The 8,238-nt window shown below is 40.0% G+C and overlaps 1 protein-coding gene across 2 annotated transcripts in view; it reads right to left on the bottom strand.

Moving 5' to 3' along the window:
* Ipo7 (importin 7) overlaps positions 1-8,238 on the bottom strand; it is a 64,190-nt gene that overhangs the window by 2,137 nt on the left and 53,815 nt on the right. The gene's annotated exons all lie outside the window — the stretch shown is intronic.

The following is an 8,238-nucleotide window of genomic DNA, read 5'->3' as shown; positions in this document are numbered from 1 at the left end:
ATCCTGGTCCAGGATCTGGAATTTTGGACATCCTACTAACTTTTCCAGGTGGGACTTCTCTTTTTTTTTTTTTTTTGGGGGGGGGGGTGCAGGTACTGGGAATTGAACTCAGGACCTTATGCTTATCAGGCAGGTGATGTGCCACTGAGCTTTATTTCCAGCCTTTTGTTTTTGGAGACAGGGCCTTTCTATGTAATTCAGGTGGCCTTGAACTTGTGGTAATCATCCTGCCTCAGCCTCCCAAGTGCTGGGATTACAGGTGTGTGCTACCATGCCCAGCACCATTGCTAATGCTTCTTACAGCTTTGTTATTTAGACCATGCATCCTTGAATCTTAGTCAAATGTTTTTCCTGTTCAACGGTTGTTTTTTTGTTGTTGTTGTTTTTGTTTTTGTTTTTTTTTGGTTTTTCTCTGGTACCGGGAACCGAACTCACGACCTTGCGCTTGCCAGGCAGGCGCTTTTTGCTGCTGAGCTAAATCCCCAGCCCCTGTTTTTGTTTTTTTTGTGGCAGGGTCTCACTATGCAGTTCAGGCTGGCCTTGAGCTCCTTGGCTAATCTCAAACTCCCAATGGTCCTTCTGCCTCAGCCTCCCAACTGCTGGGATTACAGGTGTGCACTCCCACACACAGCTCTTGTTTAATAGTCTTAAAGCTACAAATGGTTGTGCAGACAGACCCACTGACTGGCACTCTTCCTGGTTTCTACTGAGGGCCCTTAGATTGACTATACTGGTAGTCTGACTGCCACTTTCTTAATGCCACCTCAGCCAAAAGCAGCCAAAATTACTGAGGACCCCTCAACCCCAACAGCAGTTAGGGACACCACTGTTGAGGAGATACTGAGAGTAGGAAATAAAAGAACAACAGACAGGGTAAGGGCCTAAATAAATTGAAATAAGCTCGAGTACAAGCGAAGTCAACCCTCCTGATGTCAGACCTACTTAAATACAGCAACCCCATTATTTCAATGGACAAGAGTTAAAGAAACTGAAATAAACCCTACAAAGTTAGGGAGTAAGAAAAGTCTGCCCTAGCCAGGCATGGTGGCATATGCCTATAATCCAAGCACTCAGGAGGCTGAGGCAGGAGAATGCCCATGAGTTCAAGGCCAGTTTGGGCTACATAAGTGAGTTCAAGGCCAAGCCTGTACTACATACTAAGACCCTACCTAAAAACAAAGAAAGTCGGAATCCAGGCGCAGTGGCGCAGGCCTGTAACCCCAGCACCCGGGAAGTGAGGCAGGAGGATCCTTGGGAGTTCAAGGCCAGCCTGAGCTACAAAGTGAGCTCAAGGTCAGCCTGAACTGAATAGTGAGACCATCTCAAAGACAAAAAAACAGCAAAGACACATACAAAAAAACCCCTCAAAAACAAAAGTCGGCCCTCTCACATGCACACTTAGCCCAGAGCGGCAAGCACAGTTTCCTTTTCAGGCTGAAGTCTATATGTAAACAAACCCCTGCACTTAGGCCCCCGCATGGCATCCTTCTTTGGTGCATGTATGAGCTCCAGAGCACTTTTCTTCCTTCTCATAAACTGCATCCAGTTGTTCCCCACTGCTTTTTCTAGACTTCTTTTTGTTGTCTTCAAAACACCTGGCAGGGGGGCTGGGGATTTAGCTCAGTGGCAAAAGCGCCTGCCTGGCAAGCGCAAGGTCGAGAGTTCGGTTCCCGGTACCGGAGAAAAACAAACAAACAAACAAACAAAACACCTGGCAGGAGGAAGAACTGGTAACAAATTGGGGGTATTTGTTTAGACCTTTGGCTATTAGGAATAGTGTCACTATGCCGATTTTTATGCAAGTTTGTTTTGTTTGAAACAAGCGGGATTCTAACTCATGATCCCCTTGCCTTCACTTCCTAAGTGCTAGAATTATAGGCTACACGTACCATCACACCCAGCTTCTTTTCCAAGTTTTTTTTCTGTGGGCATGTGTTTTGTTTCTCTTGGTATATATGGGATGGAGTTGCTGGGTTATATTGTAACACGATTTTCAAGCTTTGAAGAACTACCAAATTATTTTCCGTAACAGTTGACCATTTTAACCCTCATCAGAAACGTAAAAGGGTTCTGGTTTCTATCTTTGCCTATACTTGTGATTGCGTTTTCTTGTTTGTTTTTTTTTTGGTGCTGTGCTGGACATCAAACCCAGAGCCGCATGAATGTAAGCCAAGTGTTCTACCACCGAATTATATTGCCAGCACTTGTCCTTTGGTTTTTGAGACAGGGTCTCACTGTGCAGTTCAGGCTGGCCTTGAGCTCACTTTGTAGACCAGGCTGGTCTGGAACTTGCATCGATCCTCCTGCCTCAGCCTCCCAAGTGCTGGGATTACAAGCGTGAGCCACCACACCTGCTGCCAGTTTATTTATTTATTTAGTCTTTTTGACACAGGGTCTCGCTGTGCAGTTCAGGCTGGCCTTGAGCTCCCTTTGTAGCCCAGGCTGGTCTCGAACTCACAACAATCCTCCTGCTTCAGCCTCCCAAGTGCTGGGATTACAGGCGTGTGCCACCATGCCTGGCCGCTTGTCCTTAAAGAAAAAAAAAAGAAAAAAAAAATAGAAAGTATGTATTGACTCTGATTTGCATTTCTCTCATGACTGACAATGCTGAACATCTATTCCTAGTAGTAATCATTTGTGTATCTTCGGAAAAATGCATACTCAGATTCTCTGCCTCACCCGTCCACCCTTTCCCAGGGCTTTCCACAAGTTTTTACGTAAGAGCTTTTACATATTCTGGATACTAGCCCCCCTTATCTGTGTACTAGCAGATACATAGTTTTGTTAATATTTTGACTGTCATCTTTCCATTTTCTTAATGGAAAGATGTCCTTTGCAGCACAAAATTTTATTTTGCTAAGTCCACATGCTTTGCATTTAGATCTCTGATCCATTTTAAATTTGGAGAGTTAAGGGTCCAATTTTGTGAACACAGATCTTTCCATTTATGTATTTCATTCAACAGCGCTTTCTAGTTTTAATTATGAGTTTTACTTTTCTTTTTTATTTATTCACAAGTACTTTATTTTTTGAGACAGGGTCTCACTAAGTAGTTCAGGCTGGCCTTGAACTCGCTATGTAACCCAGTCTGCCCTCAAATTCACAGTGCTCCTGCCTCAGCCTCTGGAAGTGCTGGGATTACAGGCATGCACTACCAAACTGAGTAAGTGTAACTGACAAATTACTTGTGCTTTAAAAACGTGGAGGGGGACAATAACCTCTCACACAGAGAAAATTATTTATTGCTTCCACAGGGCTAAAATAATTCCTCCTGCTGTTAATTTTGGTCTTTGACTCTCCACATCAACTTAAGCTTTAATTGTTAATGACTGTCTTCTCTAGCTTGTTGGCCTTTAAGGTAACTTTTATCTGTCCTTCAACAGAAATTACAGTATTGTCACTGAGAGCATTTTAAGCTGACCTGCAAACTTTCTTTACAATGAGCCGAAGTATAAAATACTATCGCAAAGGTGACAGCTGGATAAAAGCTGGAATTCAGTGGGGACACTTTGATTTTTGTCTCTTTTGAGACAGGGTCTTGCTATGCAGTTCAGGCTGGCCGTGAGCTCACTTTGTAGCCCAGCCTGGCCTCAAACTCAAGTATCCTCCTGCCTGTCTCCCCAGTCCTAGGATTCCAGGTGTGCACTACCATGTCCTGCGGTCACAGATTTTGCCAACGTTTAGAGAGATGTGTTAAAAAATACAGTAAATGCTTTTAAGTGCCACCCAATAGGACCAACAGTATACTGAACTTTTCTAACAATGTGTGACAAATTTTAACTACAGTTTTCCTCAAAGCATTCTAACAGATCTAAACATGAAGGCAGGGCCAGGGATCTAGCTCAGCGGCAGTGCCTGCCTTGGCAAGCACAAGGTCCTGAGTTCGATTTACAGTATCCCCCACCCAAAAAAAGGAAAAAAAAAAAAAAGGGAAAAAAAACAAAGGAACTTAAAGGCAGTGCTAAATTTATTACACGTTGTGACTGGAACTGTTTGTCACTAACTTGCACAATTCTGCAGCTTCAAATTGCAGTGTTCTAATCCATTTATGCCAAAGATTGCAACTTTTTCTTTGCATAGAATTTCTGTTACCTAGAAAATTTCAAGGAACATGAATTTGAAGAGAAAAATTTTTATTATGTTCCCTTGTTTGTGGCATTCCAAAAATGGAGGAACAACTAGGCATAAATAGATTAAGAAATGTCATCATGAATAATACCTGGGTATGTGGTTATGATCCCAAGAGCAAGGTTCAGAGTTCTCAGTGGAAATCACCCAATTCTCACGTGAAAAACATATCAGTTCTTTTTTCTTTTGGTGGTGGTGCTACTGGGTTTGCACTCAAGCCACACCAGCAATTCACTACTAAGCTACACCTTCCCACCTGTATTTTTTGATGCTGACGAATTGTGTGAACCAAGTTTGTGCCCAGGAACACTATGGTGAACTTTGAAGATTATAAGGGCTTATTTCTAAGAAATGATGTGTGTAAAACACAGCCTGAGGGGCTGGGGTTTAGCTCAGTGGCAAAGCGCCTGCCTGGCAAGTGCGAGGTCATGAGTTAGATTCCCGGTACTGAAAAAAAAAACAAAAAACAAAACAAACAAAAAACACAGCCTAAGAAATGAGCAAACAGTTAATTCTCCATCATGATAACATTGTGTTCTATCATATTTTTTTTTTTTTTGGTGCTGGAAATTGAACTTGGCCTTACACTTGCTAGGCAGACACTTGTGCCACTGAGCTAGATCCCCAGCCTGTTATATCACTTCTGGTATGGCAATTTCTGTTGAATAAAAACATGATGTCTTATCCACCTTATTCGTGTCACTGTGAGACTTTTAGCTCTTCTCCAAAATGAAAACGACCATGAAAAGTAAATGCTTTAGGGGCTGGGGATTTAGCTCAGCGGCACAGTGCTTGCCTGGCAAGCACAAGGTTGTGAGTTCAATTCTGGTACTGGAAGAAAAACAAAAACAAACAAAAGTAAATGCTTTAAATCAATTCAGAGGGCTGGGGATATAACTCAGTGGCATAGTGCAAGGTCGTGAGCTTGATTCCCGGTACCAAAAAAGAAAAAAAAAAAAAAAAAAAAAAAAAAAAATCAATGCAGGACATTAAGGCAGCCATAAGAATGCACCTAAATACATGCAAGAAAAAAAATTTCCATTCATTTTACAATCTCAGAATGCCTATTATGTATGCTCATACAAAAGACATTTTTATCTAATTTTTTTTTTTTTTTTTGTCCTTTTGAGGGTGTTGCTATGCAGTTCAGGCTGGCATTGAACTTGCAATGGTCCTCCTCTCAGCCTCCTGAATGCTGGCATTACAAGTCCGCACCACCACACCCAGCTAACAGCATCTTTTTTTTCTCGATGGGGTACCGGGAATGGAACTCAGGACCTTGTGCTTGCCAGGCTCCCTGGACCATATTTATCTAATTCTTTTTTTTTGGTACTGGTAATCGAACTCATGACCTTGTTCTTGCCAGGCAGGTGCTGACGCTGCTGGGCTGTATCCCCAGCCCCATATTTATCTAATTCTTAATGCCTTTTTATCCTTCATGCCTTCTTCAGGGGGCTACATCTGGGACTGAATAGCAGCAAATGTAGTTTGGCTACCCTTACTCTATCCTCTGGTCTCTTCCAGAGCTAAATATAGCAGCCACTATTCTCAGTAAGGTACATCTAAAAGATTATAAGGTTGTAAAAACTTGTGAAAAGGCTACACTGGTAAAACAGAAAAAAGGCTAATAAGATAATATTATAAAGTTCAAGGCCAGCTTGGCCAACTTAGTAAGACACTGTCTCAGATTTTAAATAATAGAAGGCTGGGGGATACAGCTCAGTAATCTTTGGGTTCAATCCTCAGTACAACAGAACAAAACAACTCCAAAATTATAATTTGATGTTAGATTTAAAGAAGTCATGAAAACTGAGCTATATAACCAATTACAATAGAAACCACATTTTGAATCACTAAAAGGTCTACATCCAAGTTAAAATCCGTTGAACGAAGATTAGTTGGATTATTCAATACACAAGACAAAGTGAGACTTGCTCTTAAAGGCATGCCAATACATTTTCTTGAAACAACCTCAGCAAAATGATAATTTTCATTCTGTGCATGGGAATAACTAAAACCTTTATTAGATATGGTTTTCAAGTAACAATAATGTGAAAATTGGAAGTATCAATTCAAAGAGCAGTGGAGTCTGAAATTTAAAAAAGTAGACTATTATGGGACCAAAAAAAAAGAAAAAGGAAGACGAGAATCTTAATACTATTCAATAGCTTCCCTCTGTACACAATGTTGCATATATACAACTACTCCATTTTTATTTTATTGATTTTATATTATAATGAAATCCCTTTAAGCAACCTAGGTATACAGTTGGTGTCCAGAATGGGGGGAAGGAGTAGAAACACTTGATTAACAGTTTTTACCCACACAGTTCAGACAGACAGTTTTTTTCTTTTTGCTGAGATTTTAGTAATAAATTCATAAATTAGGAAATACTTCCATTCCTTCAGTGTTAAAATAGAAAACTGAACAGTGCCAACAACAGTGGCTTAATTATTGGTATACAAGAAAAACACAACACCAACAAGTTTTCTTAATTATGCATTTTAAATATCAATATGTGCATTTCATTTTTACAGTTATAAATTTTCTAACCTGTTTTAGACAACAGCATGTTATAGTTTTGAATCAATTGAAATGTTGCTTTCAATTTGAAATATTATGAATACATGTGTATAAAAAATAACCCAATGTATGACTCATCTGACAGATGTTTAAAGATCAATAAAGGCTTATTTTTCAACATGCAGTTAGGAAGAGAGGGAAGCAAACCAACCTCTCTACACTGTCTTGCTGCTGGCTTAGATTTGCAGTGGTATCAATAGTGGTTTTTGGAAGGAACCATGTACCTTCAGCCCATCTAGTTAAGATCAGATACCACAATCTTCAAGAGGGGTAGAGGAGACGGGGAAAGGAGAGTGGGCAGGTGTTAAATGTCAAATTTTAAGTGTGCCTTTTGCACTCTTTCTGGGTGCAGGATAAAAAAAGGCCAATGAAAAAGAAAATTATATATAATTAGGAACAAAATTATAATTGAATCAAGACATAATAGCCAAATTAATTTTTTTAACAGACTGTATATATATGTTTAGCCATACTCTCAAGATCAACTCTTTAAGAGCAGAACTTTATATCCAATTTACATGCTTTAGATACCACCTTTCTTATACTAAGGTCTTGTATCCAAATATCCACTTGTACACTGAGAGCTTTAAGAAAAAAACAGGACACAGAGGGATTGCCATTTTTAGCAGCAATGAAGTATCACTAACCCCTTTTTACATACCGAATTCAAGTCACTATCAGAGGTGAGTGCACCACAAAGTCACTAGGTACAAAATTGCTAGTTCATTTTTAAATAACTTGAAATTATCCCCGCCCCCCACCCCATTAATCCCTTTTATAAACAGCAAACATTTTTGCTTTTATACATAGGCTAGCAGGCTTGTTTCAATATGAAAGTGCTAATTCATTTACAGATTTTTAAATCAGTTATGTAGTGCTACAATAAATGTCCAATAATCTACATAGGAACAATCTTTGATGAATGAAAATGATGAAGACAGAATAAGGCTATCAGATTACCTTATCTTATTTACATACAAAGGGTACCCAATGATAAGGAGACAGAAATCGGACAAATACTCATAGGTGTAAAAATTACATCTACCTTGAGCTTTATACTGTAAATGAGACATTTTAAATAGTCCTGTAGCCCATGCCTATTTTTTTTTCCTCAGAAAAAGAAAAGCTGCCTTCATGACATCCCCTCTTGTTTCAGATTTTCCACAGTGTCACTTGAAGCTTCAGTCAGGATCTTACTTTCTTCAAAAAATAAAGAAAATACCCACTAGTCACCACCCCCCCATCCCTCTGGTTTCTTGTCCAGTGCCAGGTTGCATGATCAGGTCCCAACTTCTGGGTTTCTTCCTTTCTTTATCCATCTATTGATCAATTAGTTTAGAGTAGATAACATGAACCAGTTCTGGAACCACTACAAGGAGGAACACAAGCTCTTCACTACAACCACACAGCAGGAAAGAAAGTGATAACTCAATTCATCCCTGGGGCTGGGCCTCCAAAATTGAAAGAACTTGGCACAACTGGAGCACTGAATTTGTATCCTCCATGCTTCTCAATCATTTTGGATTC

The sequence above is a fragment of the Chinchilla lanigera genome, unplaced genomic scaffold, assembly GCF_000276665.1.
Source record: "Chinchilla lanigera isolate Chin_1 unplaced genomic scaffold, ChiLan1.0 scaffold00013, whole genome shotgun sequence".
Classification (NCBI taxonomy): domain Eukaryota; kingdom Metazoa; phylum Chordata; class Mammalia; order Rodentia; family Chinchillidae; genus Chinchilla; species Chinchilla lanigera.
The sequence above is the reverse complement of the archived record's forward strand: the minus strand, read 5'-3'. Positions and strand labels throughout refer to the sequence as shown.